This window comes from Lepus europaeus, chromosome 3 (genome assembly GCF_033115175.1).
Source record: "Lepus europaeus isolate LE1 chromosome 3, mLepTim1.pri, whole genome shotgun sequence".
Taxonomy (NCBI): Eukaryota; Metazoa; Chordata; class Mammalia; order Lagomorpha; family Leporidae; genus Lepus; species Lepus europaeus.
Window position 1 is genome coordinate 15,777,008 of NC_084829.1, and position 26,721 is coordinate 15,803,728.

Sequence of the window (26,721 nt, forward strand, 5' to 3'; positions counted from 1 at the left end):
CAAAATGAAGCATTTTTTTTGAAAAAATAAACAAAATTGACATATCATTGGCCCAACTAACCAAAAAAAAAAAAAACCCAAATCAATAAAATGAGAAGAAAAAGGAAATGTAACAACAGACACCACAAAAATAGTCATCAGAAATTACTACAAAGAGCTGTATGCCAACAAACTGGGAAACCTAGAGGAAATGGATAGATTCCTGGATACATACAACCTACCTAAATTGAGCCATGAAGGTGTAGAATACTTAGACTTGTAAACAAGATGGAAATTGAATCAATAATAAAGGCCTTCCCAAAAAAGAAAAGGCTTCATTGCTGAATTCTACCAGACATTTAAAGAACTAACTCCAATTCTTAAGTTATTAAAAACAATTGAAAGGGAGGGGATCCTCCCAAGTTCTTTCTATGAAGCCAGCATCACCTTCATTCCTAAATCTGAAAAAGATGCAACAGAGAAAGAGAGTTACAGACCAATTTCCCTTACGAACACAGATGTAAAAATCCTGAATAAAATTCTAGCCAATTGAATCCAACAACACATCAGGAAGATCATCCACCCAGACCAAGTGAGATTTATCTCTGGTATACAGGGCTGGTTCAACATTTGCAAATCAATCAATGTGATAAATCATGTTCACAATCTGCTGAACAAAAATCATGATTATCTCAATAGATACAGAGAAAACATTTTATACAACACCTTTCATGACAAAAACTCTAAGCAAACTGGGTATAGAAGGAACATTCCTAAACACAATCAAGGTGACTTATGATAAACCCAAGGCCAGCTTCATATTGAATGGGGAGAAGGTGGAAGCATTCCCCCTGAGATCTGGTACATTATAGGGATGACCACTGTCACCATTGCTTTTCAATATAGTCCTGGAAGTTTTAGCCAGAACCATTAGGCAAGAAAAAAGAAAGGAATACAAATTGGGAAGGAGGGAGTCAAACTATCCCTACTTGCAGATGACATGATTCTATATACAGGGGATGTAAAACACTCCACTAAGAGACTATTGGAACTCAAAGGAGTTTGGTAAAGTAGCAGGATATGAAGTTAATATAAAAAAATCAACAATCTTTGTATACACAGATAATGCCATGGCTGAGATTAAGCTTCTAAGATCAATCCCACTCTCAATAGCTACAAAAAAATCAAATACTTCAGAACAAATTTAACCAAGGATGTAAAAAATTTCTATGATGATTACAAAACATTAAAGAAATAGAAGCTACCAAAAAATAAAAAAACTTCCATGTTCATGGATTGGAAGAATCAGCATCATCAAAATGTACATTCTTCCAAAAACAATTTATAGATTCAGTGTGTTACCAGTAAACATATCAAGGACATTCTTCTCAAATCTAGGAAAAATGATGCTGAAATTCATATGGAGGCACAGGAGACCTCAAGTATCTAAAAGCAATCCTATGCAACAGAAACAAAGCCAGAAGCATCACTAGATTTCAAAGACATACTACAAGGCAGTTATTTATTTTTTTGTCAGGCAGAATGAGAGAGAGAGCCAGAGAGAAAGGTCTTCCTTTTTCTGTTGGTTCACCCCCCAAATGGCCGCTGTGGCCAGCGTGCTGCAGCTGGTGCGCTGCGATGATCCAAAGCCAGGAGCCAGGTGCTTCCTCCTGGTCTCCCATGTGGGTGCAGGGCTCAAGCACTTGGAGGGCCATCCTCCACTGCCTTCCCGGGCCACAGCTTAGAGCTGGACTGAAAGAGGAGCAACCAGGACAGAATCTGGCACCCCGACTGGGACTAGAACCCTGTGTGCAGGTGCTGCAGACAGAGGATTAGCCTAGTGAGCCACGGTGCCGGCCCATACTACAAGGCAGTTATAATCAAAATAACCTGGCATTGGTACAAAAACAGATGAGTAGACCAATGGAACAGAATAGAAATGCCAGAAATCAATCAAAACTTCTACAACCAACTTATATTTGACTAAGGAACTAAAACCAAACTGTGGAGCAAGGACAGTCTATTTAACAAATGATGGTGGGAAAACTGGATTTCCACAGGCAGAAGTATGAAGCAAGAGCCCTACATTACACAAAAATTCACTCATTAAAGATTCACTGGATTAAAGATCTAAATCTATGATGTGACACCGTCAAATTATTAGAGAACTTTGTGGAAACCCTGCAAGACATTGGCACAGGCAGAATTCTTGGAAAAGACTTCAGAGGCACAGGCGGTTGAAGCCAAAATTAACAAATGGGATTACAACAAATTGAAACATTTCTGTATGGCAAAAGAAACAGGAAAGTGAAGCAGAAACTGACAGAATGGGAAAAAAATATTTGCAAATTATGCAACCAATAAAGAATAACCAGAATCTACAAAGAGATCAAGAAACTCCACAATAACAAAACGAACAACCCAGTTAAGTGATGAGCAAAGGCCTTAGACATTTTGGAAATCCAAGTGGCCAACTGACACATGAAAAAATGTTCAGGATCACTAACCATCAGGGAAATGCAAATCAAAACCACAATGAGGGTTCACCTCATCCCAGTTAGAATGGCTTTCATAAAGAAATCAAACAACAAATTCTGGAGAGGGTGTGGGGAAAATACCTCTTAATACACTGTCGGTGGGAATGTAAACTGGTAAAGCCATTATGGAGGACAGCATGGAGATACCTAAAAAATCTGAATATAGCCCTACCATAATACCCAGTCATCCCACTCCTGGAAATTAACCCAAGATAAATGAAATCAGTAAACAAAAGAGCCATCTGCACCTCACTGTTAATTGCAGCTCAATTCACAATAGCTAAGACATGGAATCAACCTAAATGCCCATCAATGGAAGACTGGATATAGAAAGTATGGGATTTGTACACTATGGAATACTACATAGTGATTAAAAAAAAGACATCTTGTCATTTGCAACAAAATAGATGAATCTGGAAAACATCATACTTAGTCACTAACAAGCCAGTCCCAAGGGACAAATACAATATGTTCTCCCTGATCTGTGAGAACTAATAGAGCACCTTAAATGAAATCCGTAGAAGTGAAATTGACACTTTGAGAAGGGATGACCTGAGCTGCCCTTGTCTTGACTGTTGAGGAACAGTTTCATTTTGTTTTTTCATCTTCTTTTTCTTCATACTATTTGTTGAACTCTTAACTTAGAGTTAATCATGTGTATAAAATCAATGGAAAATAGACCTCAGTAAAAAAATGTGGGAATAAGAGAAGGAGGAAGAAGTTTAACTGTAAACCTGTATAGTTCTGCGTACATTCCTACAGACTTACTTCTAAGGGTACAGTTTCAAAACTTGTCATGGGACTCCAAATCCTATTATACTTGGTGGTAATAATGCCATTTAAATGTTAAAGTGATCATAGTAAGTGTTAAAATGAACATATAGATAGGATTAAGTGTTAAAGAGATCATATAAATAGCATCAAGTCCTAGTAATAGAATTAAAAAGGAGAGAACGCCCAACACGAGAAGCAGTCCACCCAGCAGATTCATAGAATGACAATCACTTTAAGTAACACTTTGACCTCAGAATCATCCATTAAAGTTGCCTGGCCTGGCTGAAAGCCCATGAGAGCATTTCAGGCATGCAAAGCAAAGACACTGTGGCAAAAATGCCTTATATGAAGGATTTCTGTGAGAGGGACCCATGTGGAAAGAAGTGGCCATTAAGAAGGATGTACTTTTCTCTGAAGGGAGGAGAGAACTTCTGCCTTGCTATGGCTTTGTTCAAATACTGACAGTTTGTGGACTCCAAACTCTTCCATAGCCTAGGCAGCTCATGCAAAGAGCCTTGGGTAGTCACTGATGTCATGCATAAGAGTGTTAATTGTTAAATTAACAACAGAAGGCACCATGCACTAAATCCCCATGCGGGACCTGTCCTCAATGAGTTGTATTGAGAGTTAACTGTAAAACCAGTTCTCAACCAGTTTTTTTGGTGTGTGTGTGTGTATGTGCACATACAAATTGTTGAAATCTTTACTTAGTATAGAGTTTGTCTTCTGTGTACAAAGTTAATTGAAAATGAATCTTAATGGAGATTGGGACTGGCAAGGGGAGAGGGAGGAGAAAAAGGGGGGAGAGGGGGTGGGAGGGCTGATATGGTGGGAAGAATAATTATATTCCTAACGTACTTATGAAATTTGTATTCCTTAAGAAATCAGAAATCTAAAAAATACTGTCAGGAATCTACAGGATACTATTAAAAAACCCAACATTCGGGTTCTAGGAGTTCCTGAAGGCATGGAAAGGGAGAAAGGATTAGAAGGCCTTTTTAGTGAGATACTAGCAGAAAATTTCCCAAGTTTGGAGAAGGACAGAGACATCCTAGTACAGGAAGCTCAGAGAACCCCTAATAAACATGATCAAAAGAGATCCTCACCACGACACGTCGTAATCAAACTCACCACAGTGAAACACAAAGAAAAGATCCTAAAATGTGCAAGAGAGAAACGACAGATTACTCTCAGAGGATCTCCAATTAGACTTACAGCTGATTTCTCATCAGAAACCCTACAAGCCAGGAGAGAATGGCGAGATATAGCCCAGGTACTAAGAGAGAAAAACTGCCAGCCCAGAATATTATATCCTGCAAAGCTCTCATTTGTGAATGAAGGTGAAATTAAGACCTTTCACAGCAAACAGACATTGAAAGAATTTGTCGCCACTCGTCCAGCCCTGCAAAAGATGCTTAAAGACGTGTTACATACAGAAACACAGAAACACGGTCACCAATATGAAAGAAGGTAAAGGAAGGAAACCTCAGAGCAAAAGATCACAGGAATCTCAAACCAGATATTAGAAAATATCTTTGGCAAATGGCAGGGCAAAGTTACTCCTTCTCAATAGTCACATTGAATGTTAATGGCTTGAATTGTCCAGTTAAAAGACACCGATTGGCTGATTGGATTAAGGAACAAAACCCATCCTTTTGCTGCTTACAAGAAACCCATCTATCCAACAATGATCCATACAAGCTGAGAGTGAAAGGCTGGAAAAAGATATACCACGCCAACAGAAATGAAAAGAGAGCGGGCGTAGCCATCTTAATATCGGACAACATAAACTTTACTACAAAAACTGTTAGGAGAGACAAAGAGGGGCACTATATAATGATTAAGGGATCCATTCAACGAGAAGATATAACGATTATCAACGTATATGCACCTAATTACAGGGCACCAGCTTATTTAAAAGACTTGTTAAGGGACTTAAAGGGAGACTTAGACCCCAATACAATAGTACTGGGGGACTTCAATACTCCACTCTCAGAGATAGACAGATCAACAGGACAGAAGATCAATAAGGAGACAGTAGATTTAAATGACACTATAGCCCAAATGGATCTAACAGACATCTACAGAACATTTCATCCTACATCTAAGGACTTTACATTCTTCTCAGCAGTACATGGAACCCTCTCTAGGATTGACCACATACTAGGCCATAAAGCAAGTCTCAGCAAATTCAAAAGAATTAGAATCATACCATGCAGCTTCTCAGACCACAAAGGAATGAAATTGGAAATTGGCAACTCAGGAATCCCTAGAGCACGTGTAAACACATGGAGATTGAACAATATGCTCCTGAATGAACAACGGGTCATAGAAGAAATTAAAAGAGAAATCAAAAATTTTCTGGAAGTAAATGAGGATAACAGCACAACATACCAAAACCTATGGGATACAACAAAAGCAGTGTTAAGAGGAAAGTTTATATCAATAGGTGCCTACATCAAGAAATTGGAAAGGCACCAAATAGATGAGCTTTCAAGTCATCTCAAGGATCTAGAAAATCTGCAGCAAACCAAACCCAAACCCAGTAGGAGAAGAGAAATAATTAAAATCAGAGAAGAAATCAACAGGATTGAATCCAAAAAAACATTACAAAAAATCAGCCAAACGAGGAGCTGGTTTTTTGAAAAAATAAACAAAATTGACACCCCATTGGCCCAACTAACTAAAAAAAGAAGAGAAAAGACCCAAATCAATAGGATCAGAGATGAAATGGGAAACGTAACAACAGACGCCACAGAAATAAAAAGAATCATCAGAAATTACTACAAGGACTTGTATGCCAGCAAACAGGGAAATCTATCAGAAATGGACAGATTCTTGGACACATACAACCTCCCTAAATTGAGCCAGGAAGACATAGAAAACCTAAACAGACCCATAACTGACACAGAAATTGAAACAGTAATAAAGGCCCTCCCAACAAAGAAAAGCCCAGGGCCAGATGGATTCACTGCTGAGTTCTACCAGACATTTAGAGAAGAACTAACTCCAATTCTTCTCAAACTATTCAGAGCAATCGAAAAAGAGGGAATCCTCCCAAATTCCTTCTATGAAGCCACCATCACCTTAATTCCTAAGCCAGAAAGAGACGCAACATTGAAAGAGAATTACAGACCAATATCCCTGATGAACATAGATGCAAAAATACTCAATAAAATTCTGGCCAATAGAATGCAACAACACATCAGAAAGATCATCCACCCAGACCAAGTGGGATTCATCCCCGGTATGCAGGGATGGTTCAACATTCGCAAAACAATCAACGTAATACACTACATTAACAGGCTGCAGAAGAAAAACCATATGATTCTCTCAATAGACGCAGAGAAAGCATTTGATAAAATACAACACCCTTTCATGATGAAAACTCTAAGCAAACTGGGTATGGAAGGAACATTCCTTAATACAATCAAAGCAATATATGAAAAACCCACGGCCAACATCCTATTGAATGGGGAAAAGTTGGAAGCATTTCCACTGAAATCTGGTACCAGACAGGGATGCCCTCTCTCACCACTGCTATTCAATATAGTTCTGGAAGTTTTGGCCAGAGCTATTAGGCAAGAAAAAGAAATTAAAGGGATACAAATCGGGAAGGAAGAACTCAAACTATCCCTCTTTGCAGATGATATGATTCTTTATTTAGGGGACCCAAAGAACTCTACTAAGAGACTGCTGGAACTCATCGAAGAGTTTGGCAAAGTAGCAGGATATAAAATCAATCCACAAAAATCAACAGCCTTTGTATACACAGGCAATGCCACGGCTGAGGAAGAACTTCTAAAATCAATCCCATTCACAATAGCTACAAAAACAATCAAATACCTTAGAATAAACTTAACCAAAGACGTTAAAGATCTCTACGATGAAAACTACAAAACCTTAAAGAAAGAAATAGAAGAGGATACCAAAAAATGGAGAAATCTTCCATGCTCATGGATTGGAAGAATCAATATCATCAAAATGTCTATCCTCCCAAAAGCAATTTATACATTCAATGCAATACCCATCAAGATCCCGAAGACCTTCTTCTCAGATATAGAAAAAATGATGCTGAAATTCATATGGAGACACAGAAGACCTCGAATAGCCAAAGCAATCCTGTACAACAAAAACAAAGCCGGAGGAATCACAATACCTGATTTTAGGACATACTACAGGGCAGTTGTTATCAAAACAGCATGGTACTGGTACAGAAACAGATGGATAGACCAATGGAACAGAATAGAAACACCAGAAATCAATCCAAACACCTACAGCCAACTTATATTTGACCAAAGATCCAAATCTAATCCCTGGAATAAGGACAGTCTATTCAATAAATGGTGCTGGGAAAATTGGATTTCCACATGCAGAAGCTTGAAGCAAGACCCATACCTATCACCTTACACAAAAATTCACTCAACATGGATTAAAGACTTAAATCTACGACCCGAAACCATCAAATTATTAGAGAGCATTGGAGAAACCCTGCAAGATATAGGCACAGGCAAAGACTTCCTGGAAAATACTCCAACAGCAAAGGCAGTCAAAACCAAAATTAACATTTGGGATTGCATCAAATTGAGAAGTTTCTGTACTTCAAAAGAAACAGTCAGGAAAGTGAAGAGGCAACCAACAGAATGGGAAAAAATATTCGCAAACTATACTACAGATAAAGGATTGATAACCAGAATCTACAAAGAAATCAAGAAAATCCACAACAACAAAACAAACAACCCACTTAAGAAATGGGCCAAGGACCTCAATAGACATTTTTCGAAAGAGGAAACCCAAATGGCCAACAGACACATGAAAAAATGTTCAAGATCACTAGCAATCAGAGAAATGCAAATCAAAACCACAATGAGGTTCCATCTCACCCCGGTGAGAATAGCTCACATTCAGAAATCTACCAACAACAGATGCTGGAGAGGATGTGGGGAAAAAGGGACACTAACCCACTGTTGGTGGGAATGCAAACTGGTTAAGCCACTATGGAAGTCTGTCTGGAGATTCCTCAGAAACCTGAACATAACCCTACCATACAACCCAGCCATCCCACTCCTTGGAATTTACCCAAAGGAATTTAATTTGACAAATAAAAAAGCCATCTGCACATTAATGTTTATTGCAGCTCAATTCACAATAGCTAAGACCTGGAACCAACCCAAATGCCCATCAACAGTAGACTGGATAAAGAAATTATGGGACATGTACTCCATAGAATACTATACAGCAGTAAGAAACAACGAAACCCAGTCATTTGCAACAAGATGGAGCAATCTGGAAAACATCATGCTGAGTGAATTAAGCCAGTCCCAAAGAGAAAAATATCATTTGTTTTCCCTGATCGATGACAACTGAGCGCCAAAGAGGAAACATGTTAAGTGAAATGGACACTATAAGCAACAATGAACTGATCAGCTCCTGTCCTGACTTTAGATGTACAATGTAATACTTTATCCTTTTTAGTATTTGTTGTTGTTGTTGTTGTTCTAGTACTATTGGTTGAACTCAGTAATTAACACACAATTATTCTCAGGTGTTTAAATTTTAACTGAAAAGTGATCCCTGTTAAATCTAAGAGTGGAAAAAGAGAGGGAGGAGATGAACAATTTGGAACATGCTCAATCGGACTGGCCGCAAATGGTGGAGTTAGAAATGTGCAGGGGATTCCAACACAATTCCATCAAGATGGCATGTACCAATGCCATCGCACTAGTCCAAGTGATCAATTTCAGCTCACAATTGATAGCTCTGATAGGTCTAAGAGTCAAAGAGATCACACAAACAAGACAAGTATCTGCTAATACTAACTGATAGAATCAAAAAGGGAGAGAAAGATCCAACATGGGAAGTGGGATACACAGCAGACTCATAGGATGGCAGATGTCCTAAACAACACTCCGGCCTCAGAATCAGCCCTCAAGGCATTCAGATCTGGCTGAAGAGCCCATGAGAGTATAGCAGGCATGGAAAGCCAAGATATCATGGGAAAAAAAAAAAAAGACCTAAATGAATGATCTCTGTGAGTGAGATCCCAGTGGAAAGAACGGGGCCATCAAAGAAGGAGATACCCTTCTCCGAAGGGAGGAGAGAACCTCCACTTTGACTATGACCCTATCTGAATAAGACCAAAGTCAGCGAACTCTAAAGGCTTCCATAGCCCTGGCAACTCATGACTAGAGCCTAGGGAGATTACTGACGCCATGAACAGGAGTGTCAAATTGTTAAGTCAGCAACAGGAGTCACTGTGTACTTACACCCCATGCGGGATCTGTCCCTAATGTGTCGTCTAAAGCCAAGTGATGCTATGACTGGTACTGAAACAGTATTTTTATACTTTGCGTTTCTGTGTGGGCGCAGACTGATGAGGTCTTTGCTAATTATATACTGAAGTGATCTTCTGTATATAAAGAGAATTGGAAATGAAAAAAAAAAAAAACAACCTGGTGTTAAAATGGAAATGGCATAGAAAATTAATTATTTTGAAAAAAAAATTATGTAGGATCTCTGTCTTTAATGTGCTGTACATTGCTATTTAATGCTATAATTAGTAATCCAATGGTAGTTTTTTCACTCGATGTTGCTATATGGGCAAAATGTTGAAACCTTTACCTAATATATACTAAATTGATCTTCTGTATACAAAGAGAATTGAAAATGAATCTTTACATGAATGGAAGGGGAAAGGGAGCGGGAGGGGGGAGGGTTGCGGGCGGGAGGGAAGTTATGGGAGGGGGGAAGCCATTGTAACCCACAAGCTATACTTTGGAAATTTATATTCATTAAATAAAAGTTAAAAAAAAAAAAAGAAATTTGTATTCCTTTAAAAATGCATTTACTAATTAAAACATTTTACAGATTCAATGTAATCCCTATCAAAATAGCAATGTCACTCTTTGAGTAGTTAGAAATAACCATTCATATGAAACCACAAAAGACCCCAAATAGCAAAAGAGATCCAGATGGAGGGGGAAAGCAAGAGTTATTCCAATACCAATTTCAAAGTATACAACAATCTACAGTAATGAAAACAGCTTGGAATGGCATAAAAACTGATACACAGATCAGTGGAACAGAATTAAAAGCCCAAAGACTAATTCACACACCACCAATCAACTGGTTTTTGAAAAAAGTGCTCAGTCCATACTGTGGAATAATGATAATCCCATCAATAAATGGTACTGGCATAATTGGGTGTATATATATATATATATATATATATATATATATATATAGAAGGGTGCAATTAGATCTATACCTCTCACCATATGGAAAAATCAAGATGAATCAAATACCTAAATTTAAGACACAAGACTCAAGTTTCTGGAGGAAAATGTAGGGAAAGCACTCCAAGACATCACAGTAGGGGTGACTTCTTGGACAAAACTCTTAAAACATAGGCAACAAAAGCAAAATTAAACAAATTGGACTATCTCAAACTCACAAGCTTTTGCACTGCAAAGGAAATGATCAATAATGTGAAGAGACATCCAACAGAATGGGAAAAGTATTTGCAAACCACATATCTGACAAAGAGTTAATATCACAAATATATCAGCAACTTAAAAACTCAACAACAAAAAACCAATCCAGCTGAGAAATGGGCAAAGGACTTCAATAGACAGTTCTCAAAAGAAGCAATACAAATGGCCAAGAGAAGTACGGAAAAATGCTCATCACTAGCCATCAGGGAAATGCAAATTGAAACCACCATGAGATATCACATCAGCCCTGTAAGAATGGCCAAAATCCATAGCACAAAGGGTAACAAATGCTGGTGTGAATATGGTCAATGGGGAAAACTGTTGGTGGGAATGTGAATTGGTGCAGCTACATTGAAAAAGAATGTGGAAGTTTCTTTAAAAACTAGACTTGCCATATTATCTGACATATACCCAAAAGGCTTAAAAATAATATGTCAAAGAGATACCTGCACCATGTCTATGGCAGCACTGTTCAGAATAGCCAAAATTTTGAACCATCCATGCTGTCAATCATCAGATGAATGGCTAAAGAAAATATACATAATAGAATATTATTCAATTACAAGAAAGAATAAAACTACCATTTGCAGCAAAGTGGGCACAACTTAGAGTACTTCAAGTTGAGTGAAATAAGCCTGACCCAGAAATATAAACACTACATGTTATCCCTTTTATGTGGGAGCTAAAATTAAAAAAAGAAAAGGGGGGGGCGGAGCCAAGATGGCGGATAGTGAGGACGTGCGCCGATAGTCTGGAAAATAAAGTTTCATAAAAGTGGAATTACTGTAGCCTCAGGAAAAGATTCAAGAAAAAAACTGCAGAGGAAACGCTTCCGGATCTAGTGGATGTGACACAGAAGACCTACAAGGAGCCCACAGTGTGGAAACCCAACCGCGGGAGACGAGCCGCAGAATCTCCCCAGTGCGGGAACCAACGGAAGGTAAGACAAAAGCCTCAGAAACGCGAGACATTAGTGGGGAAAGGCAGAGGCCCCTCCCTCCACTTGAGCAAAACAAAGAGCAGGCACCATTTTACATATGTAAAGCGACAACGAGTACACAAACTAAGTAACTTTGGGTCTAAGGTGAAACTTGAGAACACATTGAGGGCTGCATAAACTCTGTGTGTGGTCCCAGGGGTAGTTCAAACGAATACTCACAGAGGCCAGATTTCAACTACCCTCAATTCCACTCAGCCATTCGGAATTACTTCCCAACTGAGTCAAAAAAAAAAAAAAAAAAAAAGAGAGAGAGATCCAGCAAGAAGCAAGGTGAGTCACTTTTTGCACAGCCTTAAACCTGAAGAATCAAGCAGAGCTCTCTAGCCACACCCATCACAGCCTCTAAGGATCCATCAAGGCAGACAGCCCACTTAGAGGCATAGAATAATGAGAAAAAAACACCACAGCAAAAAAATAAATAAAATAAATTATCTCCAACATGCCAAACAACAAACGTAGAAGCCGAGGTAACAAGAGCAAGGAAGACACTAGGATGCCCCCAAATGAACAAGACACCCCAATTCAAGATTATGAAGATGAAGAGATAAGGAAATGCAAGAAGCGGATCTCAAAAAACTGATAAGAACATTAAGAAGTTCTCAAAAACAAATTCTTGAACTACAGAAATCCTTAATGGACAAGATAGAAAATCTCTCACGTGAAAATGAAATATTAAGGAGGAATCAAAATGAAATGAAACAACTAGTAGAACATGAAACTGTGATAGTGACAAGAAACCATAATGAAATGAAGAACTCAATAGATCAAATGATAAACACATTAGAAAGCCTCAAAAACAGAATGGGTGAAGCAGAAGAGAGAATATCGGAATTAGAAGACAGAGAACAGGAAAGGAAACAGGCAAATCAAAGAAAAGAAGAAGAAATCAGAAATCTAAAAAATACTGTCAGGAATCTACAGGATACTATTAAAAAACCCAACATTCTTGTTCTAGGAGTTCCTGAAGGCATGGAGAGGGAGAAAGGATTAGAAGGCCTTTTTAGTGAGATACTAGCAGAAAATTTCCCAAGTTTGGAGAAGGACAGAGACATCCTAGTACAGGAAGCTCATAGAACCCCTAGTAAACATGACCAAAAGAGAGCCTCACCACGACATGTTGTAATCAAACTCACCACAGTGAAACATAAAGAAAAGATCCTAAAATGTGCAAGAGAGAAACGTCAGATTACTCTCAGAGGATCTCCAATTAGACTCACAGCTGACTTCTCATCAGAAACCCTACAAGCTAGGAGAGAATGGCGAGATATAGCCCAGGTACTAAGAGAGAAAAACTGCCAGCCCAGAATATTATATCCTGCAAAGCTCTCATTTATGAATGAAGGTGAAATAAAGACCTTTCACAGCAAACAGCAATTGAAAGAATTTTTCGCCACTCGTCCAGCCCTGCAAAAGATGCTTAAAGATGTGTTACATACAGAAACACAGAAACACGGCCACCAATATGAAAGAAGGTAAAGGAAGGAAACCTCACAGCAAAAGATCACAGGAATCGCAAACCATATATTAGAAAATATCTTTGGCAAATGACAGGGCAAAGTTACTCCTTCTCAATAGTCACATTGAATGTTAATGGCTTGAACTGTCCAGTTAAAAGACACCGATTGGCTGATGGGGTTAAGGAACAAAACCCATCTTTTTGCTGCTTACAAGAAACTCATCTTTCCAACAATGATGCATACAGACTGAAAGTGAAAGGCTGGAAAAAGATATACCATGCCAACAGAAATGAAAAAAGAGTGGGCGTAGCCATCTTAATATCGGACAACATAACTTTACCAGAAAAACTGTCAGGAGAGACAAAGAGGGGCACTATTTAATGATTAAGGGATCCATTCAACAGGAAGATATAACGATTATCAATGTATATGCACCTAATTACAGGGCACCAGCTTATTTAAAAGACTTGTTAAGGGACTTAAAGGGAGATCAACAGCACAGAAGATCAACAAGGAGACAGCAGATTTAAATGACACTATAGCCCAAATGGATCTAACAGATATCTACAGAACATTTCATCCTATGGGGCAAACTGTTGAAATCTTTACCTAATATATACTAAACTGATCTTCTGTATATAAAGAGAATTGAAAATGAATCTTTATGTGAATGGAAGGGGAGAGGGAGTGGGAAATGGGAGGGTTGTGGGTGGGAGGGAAGTTATGGGAGGGGGGAAGCCATTGTAACCCATAAGCTGTACTTTGGAAATTTATATTCATTAAATAAACATTTAACAAATGAAAAAAAAGACAGAAAAGGGAAAGAAAAGTCTGTGTATCAGTATTGTTACAAATGCAGTTTTCATAAAATTGTTTTATACCTTTGTCAGTGGTTAAGAATGCTATACCACTATAGTTTTAATGATCTATGATTAAATTTTTTTGTATATGGGTGAAATGGCCATTTTTCTATTTTACTGTTTATAACTATTGCCTATATTTCCAGTACACTGGGGTCATTCACTTATTACTTTTAAAATTCTTATTTGGTGAAGTATTAAACCTTATTACTGTAATATAATTTTAAAATGCTTTATCTCAAAAGCTAAAAAAGGGAGAAACAAAGAATGTGGGAAGGATGGAGGGAGGGAGAGGAAGGAGAAAGCTTCATTATGTTCTTAGAACTGTACATGCAAACATTGAATCTTTTAAAATAAATAAAAAAATCACAAATAGATTTTTGGGCAAGTGCATGCCACACAGTATTTGGGACAATCTTCTAACAAACTTACTGCTTGTTTATTTGAAGGTCAAATAGAACTGAGGGTCATCTATTTTACATTGTCATGCAATGCTGTTTCATATTTTTGAAAAATAGCATAAGAGAAAAGTGATGTCTAAAAGTTTAAATTTCTAATTTTTTTTTCTGCTAGGTACTAACAGGGGTCTTCAAAAAATTCATGAGAAATTCGTAGAGAGATATTAGACCTTTTGTCCCAAAATAAGCTTATCTTTTAATTCTGTTTTCCAGGAAATTCTTGAGGATTTCTTCTACTTCATTTTAAATTTAAAAACCAAGGGAGAAAAGGACTTAAATTCTAAATGAACTATATTATTATCTTGTAATCATACAGGAAATAATTAGATGTTACATTGTCATGTTTTATTTCAAAAATATATGGATGAAATGGCAATTTTTCCATCCATTTATTGTTTATAGAGTGTATATCCCCACCAAATTAGGGTCTTTTTGCTCTTCACCATAATGCAAGTTTAAAATGTTATCACAGAACCTAAAAATACATAGAAAGGTAGAAGAGAAGGATTATCATTAAATTCTTAGACTTGTATATATAAATCACATTGAATGTTTAAAAATGTATTAAATTAAAAATGAAATAAAAAAACTGAGACAAAAACTCAAGGAGTTAATAAAAACCCAAAGATGAATAAAATCTGCTGACATGAGAATAAAAATGATCAGGGTGAATATCAGTGGATCTTCTCATAGACATCAGTACACACATGAAGAGGAAGAAGGTTGGGTGAATGGATGCATAGATGAAGAAAATTTAATCAGACTGGACTTGTGATACATATGCATTTAGAAAGATGAGTAATCACAACTAAATTTTTAGTTTCTCATAAAAAACAAGGTAGATGTAAAAATGGCAGTACAAGAGTGGTTCAAAAAAATCCTCTTAAGGGACAGTGTTGTTGAGTAAAAGATAAAGTCACGGGACTGTTATGGTGGTATAGTGGATAAAGCTACCGCCTGCAGTGCCAGGATCCCATATGGGTGCTGGTTTGTGTCACAGCTGCTCCACTTCCAATCCAGCTCTCTGCTATGGCCTGGGAAAGCAGTAGAAGATGGCTTAAGTGCTTGGGCCCCTGCACCCACGTGAGACACCCAGAAGAGGCTCCTGGCTTTAGATCTGTGCAGCTCTGGCCATTGCAGCCAACTGGGGAGTGAACCAATAGCTGGAAGACCTCTCTCTCTCTCTCTCTGCCCCTCCTTTCTCTCTCTCTCTCTCTTTTTTTGACAGGGAGAGTTAGACAAAGAGAGACAGAGAGAAAGGTCTTCCTTTTCCGTCGGTTCACCTCCCAAATGGCTGCTACAGCCGGCGCTGCGCCAATCTGAAGCCAGGAGCCAGGTGCTTCCTCCTGATCTCCTTTGTGAGTGCAGGGCCCAAGGACTTGGGCCATCCTCTACTGCCTTCCTGGGCCACAGCAGAGAGCTAGACTGGAAGAGGAGCAACTGGGACAGAATCCGGTGCCCCAACTGGGACTAGAACCTGGGGTACCGGCGCCACAGGTGGAGGATTATCCAAGTAAGCCATGGTGCCGGCCCCTCCTTCTCTCTCTGTGTGACTCTTTCAAATAAATAAATAAGTAAATAAATATTTTTAAAAAGGTAAAGCCAGTAACTATAAAGCAGTCAACCCACATGGGCACTGGTTTGAGTCCCAGCTGCACAATCAGCTCCTTGTTAATGGACTAGGAAACTCATCAGAAGATGGCTCAAGTGTTTGGGTGCCTGCCACCCACATAGGAGACCTGGATGAAGCTCCTAGTTCCTGGCCCAGCCCTGGCCATTGTGGCCATCTGGGAAGTGAACCAGCAGACAGAAGATCTCTCCCTCTGTCTTTCAAATAAATAAAAAAGGAAGAACTTTTTAAATCCCTTTTTCCTTCTCTCAGATGGTCTGCCCTTCCCCACCTATAGCCTGTTGAGATGTATGAGGCCATTAGGCAAGAATAAGAAATTAAAGGGATACAAATTGGGAAGGAAGAATTCAAACTATTCCTCTTTGCAGATGATATGATTCTTTATTTAGGGGATCCAAAGAACTCTACTAAGAGACTGTTGGCACTCATAGAAGAGTTGGGCAAAGTAGCAGGATACAAAATCAATGCACAAAAATCAACAGCCTTTGTATACACAGGCAATGCCATGGCTGAGAAAGACCTTCTAAGATCAATCCCATTCACAATAGCTACAAAAACAATCAAATACCTTGGAATAAACTTAACCAAGTTAAAGAACTTAACAAACGTTAAAGAACTCTACGATGAGAATTACAAAATCTTAAAGAAATAGAAGAGGATACCAAAAATTGGAAAAATTTTCTCTGCTCATGGACTGGAAGAATAATTATCATCAAAATGTACATTCTTACAAAAGCAAGTTATAGATTCAATGCGATATCAATCAAAATACCAAAGACATTCTTCTCAGATCTGGAAAAAATGATGCTGAAATTCATATGGAGGCACAAGAGACCTTGAATAGCTAAAGTAATTTTTTTTGGCAGGTACTGTTACAGACAGTGTGTGAGAGAGACATAGAGAAAGGTTTTCCTTCCATTGGTTCACTCCCCAAATGGCTGCCAAGGCAAGGTAGAAGGGAGGTTGTGGGGGGGCGCTATAATTTAAAAGTTGTACTTTGGAAATTTATATTTATTAAATATAAGTTAAAAATAAAAAATAAAGAATAATCCATGATAAAAAAAAGAAGTGACCATGAATCACCATCTGATCTGTCAAAATCATGAAGTTGGTTATGAATGCGACATTCTGTTATTAAATATAAATGTCACACATAAGACCAGGCTGAGTAGGATATGAGGCAACATATAGGTCATTTGGATGTGATGTGTCAACACATTTATGAGACACAAATTGTATATGCCAGTATCTCAGGATCCTGTGGTATCTGCTTCCAAGGTTACTCCTCACTCAATCCACATGTATAGCTCCTGGGAAGTTCCCTAGTGTATAGAAAGATCTCTATGACAGGTTAACATAGTAGATAAAGTTCAAACATGGCTAAATTGGAGTCTGCACAGAAGTAGACTGTTTGAAGTTTGACTTTGCATTATTTTTTCTTTAAAAACCTATCATGAAATGTTCACTATTTGGGGCTGGTGCTATGGCACAGCAAGTAAAGGCTCTACCTATGACACAGGCATCCCATATGGGCACCAGTTCAAGTTCCAGTTGCTCCACTTACAATCCAGCTCCTTGATAATGTGTCTGAGAGAGCAGCAAAGGATGGCCCAAGTATTGGGCCCCTGAACCCATGTGGGCAACCTGGAGGAAGCTCCTAGCTCCTGGCTTGGATCAGCCCAGCTCCCGCAGTTGTTGCATCCATTTTGAGAATGATCCAGTGGATCTCTCTCCCTCTCTTTTTCTCTCTTTCTCACTCTCTCTGTCTCTTTCTATAACTCTGACTTTCAAATAAATAAATCTTTAAAAAAATGTTTAATATTCAAATATTTATTTTTAAAAATATAAACATTCACAACCTACCAATTAGTTTAAGAAATAAAGTGTTATACCAACACAGTTAAATTAACATGTTACTCCTATCTAAGGAATGAATTTTGCTTATTTTTAATATCTTTATATTTTAGTACACAGTAACAAATACATACATAATAAAAATAATGCTTTGGAGATATTTAAATGTGAAGTGAATGACACTATATTTTATGTATTCTCTTGCAACGTGTCTTTTCCAGCCCATGTTAAGCAGAATAACTATCCAATAAAAATCACTGCAATCACTGCTTCTGAAATGTACTCAAAAATGCTCTTTTAGAGGCTTGTTTCTCATAGAGGCTCCTTCACTTCTTTGCCATTCTAGGGGGTTAAAATAATAATAATTATACTAATGTCGACCTAGTGCCACATCGTAGCTCTGAGAGTTCATAGAGTAAGAGTAGTTGACTCTAATCTTCAACAATAAACAGTTCTTTGTCCCTTTTTCATCACAAGGAAGAAACCCTAGAGAGTATTTCATTATGCACCTGAAGATGAAACATAATGAAACATTACAAACTTTGAGCATGGGAATAACACACGTAACTGCAGGTCTGCTCATCCAAGTCTGATAGAATCCCATGGGACATAGAGAAACTGAACTCATCCCTATTAGTCAGTGTACCTAGCCAGCTTAATAATGAGATCCCAAAGGTTCTCCTTCATATTTAGAAAGAAGCGGATACTTTCAAGATAGCCCCAACTACTTTCTAGTTTTAAACAACAGATATTCTCTTTATCTGGGTGTATAAAGATTGTTCCTACTCATTCAGGGGGTTTGCTGAAGCAAACTTAACAGGTCTTCAGTTCCTCAGAAAATAGTGAGGACCACTATCAACAAGATAATCCACCATGCTACTATCACTCCTCTCTCCCTCTCCAAAATATAAGTGCCACAAGGGTAAATAATGCAATTATTCAGGGAATTAAGAAGAAAGCAATTTGTTTTCACGTAGAAAATGTAAAAGACCTCCGGCTGTTGTGGCCAGTCTCTCTTTCTGCCTCTCCTTCTCTCTCTGTGTAACTCTGACTTTCAAATAAATAAATATTTTTTAAAAAAGAAAGTATTAGAGAAAACTAGGGAAAACACTTCAGGACATTGGAATGGCCAAGAATTATATGAATCCAATTCCAAAATCACAAGAAATAAAAGCAAAAACAAATGGGATTTCATGCAAGTAAAGAGCCTTGTACAGCAAAGGAAGCAATTAATAGAGAGACGAGAAAAGCTACAGGGTGGGAGAGAATATTCACAGACTACATATCTAACAAGGGGTTAATATCCAGAATATGTGAAGAATTCAACTCAATAGCAGATATTAGTAATAATTCCAGTGAAAAAATGGACAGACAGAAGGAAAAAATTTCCATGTTATGCAGGAGAGTGGAGAGATTATAGTTCACAATAACTAACCATGTGTTATATAAACAAAAGAAGGAAGAAGAGACAAGCTTCCAAACTTGAAGTAATGTCAAAGGAGGGGCATTGTTAATTATCGTGTTTTAATCAGTACACAGTGTATTAATATATACTGAAATAACACACTGCAGCCCATAAATATGTGCAAGTGTTGTTAATAAATTTTTTTTTAATTCAAAACATTGGCAATAGATCTAAACAGACATTTCTCAAAGGAAAACTGTTCAAGGAAATGTAAATCAAAACCATAATGAATATCATGTTACTCCAGTAAGACTGTCCATTTAAAAAAAAAAGATAACAAGTATTGGAAAGGAAACAGGAAAATGGGGAATCTTTGCATACTGTTGTAATGTAAATTTCTATAGTCAGTGTGGAAAACAGTATGGAGGCTCCTCAAAAAAACAGTAAAAATAGGGGGCCGACACTGGTGCAGTAGGTTAATTCTCCCATATTGGCATCGGTTCTAGTCCCGGCTGCTCCTCTTCCCATCCAGCTCTCTGCTATGGCCTGGGAAAGCAGTAGAAGATGGCCCGAGTCCTTGGGCCCCTGCACCCACGTGGGAGATCTGGAAGAAGCTCCTGGCTCCTGGCTTTAGAATGGCCCCGCTCCAGCCATTGTGGCCATTTGGGGAGTGAACCAGCAGATGGGAGACTTTTATCTCTGTCTCTCCCTCTCACTATCTATAACTCGACCTCTCAAATAAATAAATAAAATCTTTAAAAAAACTAAAAATAGAACTACCATATGAACCAGCAATCCTATGCCTGGATGTATATACAGGGGAAATGAAATCCATCTGTTGAAGACATCTACACTCTCATATTAATTGCAGGACTGTTTACAATACCCAAGAAATGGAAACAATCTAAGTGTCTGTCCAATGATGAATGGATAAAGAAAATGTGATACATATGCAGAAGGGAATATCACTCGGATATAAAAAAGGATGAAATCTTATTTTTTGCAATAATGTGAATGGAACTGAAGGTCATTAGGTCAAGTGAAATAAGCCAATCACAGACATACAAATATCATATGATCTCACTCATATGTGGAGTCTGAAAAATAAGTAGTCTCACAGAATTGTATAAACATAATGGCAGTTACGAAGTGGTTGGAAGGGAAGTGAGAAATAGAGTTCAGGAAAGGTTGATTTACAGACCCTACATTACAGGTGGGTAGAAGTGAGAGGTCTTGGCATTCTATTGCATAGTAGAAAATCTGTGGATAATGTTAACACACTACATATTTCTCTATTTAAAATTAGAAAATAGGATTTTGGGCCGGCGCCATGGCTTAACAGGCTAATCCTCCACCTTGCGGCGCCGGCATACCGGGTTCTAGTCCCAGCTGGGGCACCAGATTCTATCCCAGTTGCCCCTCTTCCAGGCCAGCTCTCTGCTATGGCCCGGGAAGCCAGTGGAGGATGGCCCAAGTGCTTGGGCCCTGCACCTGCATGGGAGACCAGGAGAAGCACCTGGCTCCTGGCTTCGGATCAGCGTGGTGCGCCGGCCGCGGCGGCCATTGGAGGGTGAACCAGTGGCAAAAAGGAAGACCTTTCTCTCTGTCTCTCTCTCTCACTATCCACTCTGCCTGTCAAAAAAAAAGAAAGAAAGAAAGAAAGAAAATAGGATTTTGGATGTTTTCACTACAAAGAAATGTTAGATGCTTGAAAGGATAAATATATTTACTTGGTTGAACCTTGTACGATGTACACAAATAATGAAATAACATATGGTATCCTATAAGTATATACAGTTTTTATGTTTTGTTACAATGTTTTATAGAATATTATTTTTTTGACAGGCACAGTGGACAGTGAGAGAGAGAGAGACAGAGAGAAAGGTCTTCCTTTACCGTTGGTTCACCCTCCAATGGCCACTGTGGCCAGCGCGCTGTGGCCGGTGCACCATACTGATCCAAAGCCAGGAGCCAGGTGCTTCTCCTGGTCTCCCATATGGGTGCAAAGCAGGGCCCAAGCACTTGGGCCATCCTCCATTGTACTCCTTGGCCACAGCAGAGAGCTGGCCTGGAAGAGGGGCAACTGGGACAGAATCTGGTGCCCCGACCGGGACTAGAACCCAGTGTGCCAGCGCCGCAAGCAGAGGATTAGCCTATTGAGCTGCAGCACCAGCCTATAGAATATTATTTTTAAAATAAATATTTAAAAAGTAGCAGAGAGGGGAACTGGCATTTGGAAATGAGACAGAGAAAGAAAGAGAGAAAATCTGTATGTACACTGATATTTCCAGATGCTATGGCCCTTGGTTGAGCAACACAGGCAGCCTCACATGTTACAATTGATAAGATATTATGGGAAAATATCCCCAAACCAACTTTCCTTTCATTCTATAATTCTCATATGGTGACTTCCATAGGTTGAGCCCAACCAGAAGTCAAATATCAAGGAAACCTCTTGATTCAGCGCCTGGGGGAACAACACAGAACAGAAACTATTAAACAAACAGTGTGGTATGCTGTTTTTGTTTTTGTTTGTTTTTGCTGAGTTTCTGTACTTGAAAACAGTCACTCATGCTAAATGCCATATAATCAAATTGAAGCTCTTAAGAAGCAAATAGATCCCCAAATAGTTCAATATTTTCCTCTGAAAATGAGAGATTCCAGCCAGGATAACAAAAAAAGTCTCATCTGCTTTAAACCTTATCAAAAATTAAAAATCAACTTGAGTGACCTGATAATTAACCAACTATCTTTTTCTATTATTCTGTTTCCTTGTCCTCAACTTACAGAACCCATTGTTCTGTCATTGCCCAGGGGAAGTTCTCATTCTATTTTGTAGAATGGAAGATGCTTTGATACATAAATCATGAAAAAAAAGCCAATTACATCTCTAACAAATTATTTGTAGTTTTGTTTTCCAAAAAGATACACATATTTGGGAATGTACAAGAAGACTTCAAAAGTTTCATGGAAAATGTATACTACTAAAAGTTACTCGGAGATTTTTTAAACTGCACAAAAAATTATCTTTTATTTCCATTTCCCATAAACTTTTAGAATTATCTCCCTACAATGTAAAAAAATACATAGCCAAGTGATTCATTTGGTTACTTTTAGAGAAAGAAGAGGGGTTATAACAGATGGGAGGAAGTTGTCAAAGGGAGATCTTTCCATTTGTACCAGCTATGTGACATACTCAAATTTGTTTTTCAAAATAATGTGTTTGGGGGTATGTATGAAACTTTTAAATCCTAAATTTTCAATATTAATGTTTCTGCATATCTAAATAATCAGTGTGTGGGGTTAAAGAGAAAAAAAGAGAGGAATGGGGAGATAGTAGAGACAGAGACCGAGAGACTGTCATTTCATATTTTTGTTACAAAAAACTTTAAATATTTTAAAGTTATTCTTTAAAGTATCACTGAATCCTTCTCATTGGAAAGACCACTTTTTATTACTGTTCTCCTTCTTTCTCTTTCCAGCTGATTTTGTTCCCTTTTCATTGTTACAACTAACGATGAGTAAATACTCAAAGAATCACTAAGATACTCAAGGAACTCTCGTATTAATCCCCCAAGATCATTTATTCAAAACAGATCTACTCTAATTCTATCCTATGTAGTTATTTGTTTATTCATTTTTAATTGTGTCTTATTTCACTGTCTAATGTAGTGGGAAGTTGAACTAGTTTATTTTAAAACAAAACTAACAATAGAAAAAGCTTGCTCCCAATTTCAATTCAATAGGAACTAATTGTACCTAAGAAACATTTCCATAAAGCTTTCTGTCCCAAGGAACTTTCTCTGCTAACTCGTCTGGGATAATAAATGAATGGTCTCTTTGAAACAATGCCCAAGAGGTCGCAGAGATAGCATATAAAAAGCATGCAAAGAATGTATTCCTTGTATTTTCTACCGCTGTCTTCCTAACCTATTCTTTTTCCCTTTCTTTGGCATCTTGTATTAACTGAAATCTAAGAAATCTGAAGCTAATTATTAATATGCACCTGTCTGGTAGTTTCCCTATTCTTCCATGAAAGTTTGAAAAACTCAAATGCATCCCTCCATAATCATTTTCATTGAAAGATTTCCATCAAATAAGGTAAGTATAAGCTCCTCAGTCTTAAAGTCAGGCATTCTCTGAAAAGGTTGGAATATGCATAAATCATAGTGGCTAATATATATATGAAAGCCATTTAGCAACCTGTTTCAGAAAGCCTATGTAAGTATCTGCTTAAGAATTCTAAGAACTAGATTTGTTCTTGTAATTAATTTCTTTCTCAGTCTCACTTAAACTAAACTTAAAGTCTACATTTCAACAAATAGTACATCTAACAGCTAACAAGTACTTGAATTAGGAATGAAGACTTTATGTTATGAATATATCACATGAAGTTCTGTGGTAATCATCATTTGCACATAAAGAGACTCAAGAATGTGAATAATATGCACAAATTTCAATATAATATACATTTAATAATATTGAAAGAACACTGAAGTAATTACTGTCATTAGAGTTAGATATAATTAAGGAAGAATTCATGAAAGATGAAGCCTAAGATTATTTCATGAAAAATTGAAAGTGGTACGTTGTAGAAAAAAATAAAATGTAAACAAAACAATGAACAGACAAAAGGACCTTACCATGGGTAGAATGAAATTATTAGAATGCTTATTTGGAAAACTAAATTACTTCACACCATACACATTTTATGTCCCATCAAAAATATATATAGAATTTTCACCTAAAGAATAATTTAAGCCATGATATGTTCTTAAGTTTGCGGTGCTCACATAACATCTGGAATAACATCAAGCTCAAATTAAGCATAGTTCCCTATGTGATAGTTCCCATACTTACTCAGGAAACACCTCTAGGATATAGGTGCTTTCTTCAGAATCTTAAAACTATGAATTTATATCCTTGATATTGCTTTTTTATTAAACTTTTATTTAATGAATATAAATTTCCAAAGTACAGCTTATGGGTTACAATGGCTTCCCCCCTCCCATAACTTCCCTCCCGCCCGCAACCCTCCCCTTTCCCGCTCCCTTTCCTATACAACAATAGTAATTGAAACAGTAAGGCACTGGAACAAAAACTTGACACATAGATCAATGGAACAGAACCAAGAAACAAAAAGTTAATCCATGTATATACACCCAGCTAATTTTTGACAAAGATGCCAAGAACATAAATTAGAAAGAAAGAATAATAATAATAACCCAGACACAGAAAGACAAATACCATGTGTTCCCTCTCATATGTGGAAGCTAAAAAAAGCCATAGGTCAGTATTGTGGTGCAGCATCATAACTTGCATGCCATATCAGATCTCTGGGTCAAGTCTTAGCTGCTCTGATTCCAGTCCAGCTTCCTGATATTGCACCTGGGAAGGCACCAGAAGATTGCTCAAGTACTTAGGTCCCTGCCACCCTTATGGGAGACCCAGCTGGAGATCCTGGCTCCTGGACTTGGCCTGGCCCAGAATTGAAATATTAAAAGAGAATAAAAGAAAAGAAAAGGGAGAAAGAAAAATAAATATGGATACTGAATGGTGCTTCCTGGAGGCTGGGAGGAGCAGAAAGGGTATAGAGAGTTTGGATGATGGGTAAGAAAGTCATAGTTTGAAGGAACATGTTAGTGTTACACAGCATTTGGGGAAGACTATTGTTCAAGATAACCTAATACAGATTTTATGAGCACACAGAAGAAACTCCAAACCTCCAATCACAAAGTAATATCAAGGAAAGGGAAATGCTGATTATCCTAATGTCCTGGAATGTCATGATACAGTTCATAAATTTGTACAATTACTGTTAATTTAAAATTGAGTGTGGTTACTAATTGATTTCATGAGTATAAACATATTTAGAGTATTTGGTACACAAGGCTCATTAGAGAATGATTGTAATTATTACTGTTTTATTATGGCTATTGCACACTTTACCTAAAATAGCATTTAACTAAAGGGCAACATTCATATCTGTGCTCTAAGCAACTTGTGTGACACCTCCCAAAATGACCTTGAGGATTTCATGAAATAGATAATGTGAGAATTGTGCTTTTTAGCACTAATAATGAACTATGTCACCACTAAACCACACAACAGTTGGCAGAGTAACTAAAAATTTTGTCATTGAGTACATCTTTTTTTTAACAGGCAGAGTGGACAGTGAGAGAGAGACAGAGAGAAAGGTCTTCCTTTTGCCGTTGGTTCACCCTCCAATGGCCGCTGCGGCCAGCGCACTGTGCTGATCCGAAGCCAGGAGCCAGGTGCTTCTCCTGGTCTCCCATGGGGTGTAGGGCCCAAAGACTTGGGCCATCCTACTCTGCACTCCCAGGCCACAGCAGAGAGCTGGCCTGGAAGAGGGGCAACCAGGACAGAATCCGGCGCCCCGACCGGGATTAGAACCCGTGTGCCAGTGCAACAAGGCAGAGGATTAGCCTAGTGAGCCATGGCACCGGCCCACTGAGTGCATCTTAACCTCCCATCTCAGTATTTCCTGACCTTACATGGGATTTTGGTTTCATAAAACATATTTCATTATGAAATATAATTCAAACAAAATCCTTCATTATATAATTTATCTGTGTAGAACTACAGCTTTACTTATATACTTGAGTTTGTGATTTTTAATGTGACTTGTAGGTTAAAACAAAGGAACACATTCTGAAATGTAAAATGAACTTTTTTTTTTGACAGGCAGAGTGGATAGTGAGAGAGAGAGAGACAGAAAGGTCTTCCTTTTTGCCGCTGGTTCACCCTCCAATGGCCGCCGCGGCCGGCGCACCGCGCTGATCCGAAGCCAGGAGCCAGGTGGTTCTCCTGGTCTCCCATGCGGTGCAGGGCCCAAAGACTTGGGCCATCCTACTCTGCACTCCCGGGCCATAGCAGAGAGCTGGCCTGGAAGAGGGGCAACCGGGATAGAATCCGGCACCCCAATCGGGACTAAAACCCAGTGTGCCGGCACCGCAAGACGGAGGATTAGCCTGTTAAGCCACGGCGCCGGCCTGTAAAATGAACTTTGAACTTGAGTAAACTTCTGGGCTTGAATCAAGATTTTTATTTTTCACCTTATAGCATTTACCTGGAATTAAACAGTGTATTTATAGCTATATGTGAACAGATGAGTCACTGAAACTGTCCAAACTCTTATGTTAAAACAAGATGAGGGGCCAGCACTGTGGTACAGTGGGCTAAGCCCTGGCCTGCAGTGCTGGCATCCCATATGGGCACTGTTCAAGTCCCAGCTGCTCTACTTCTAATCCAGC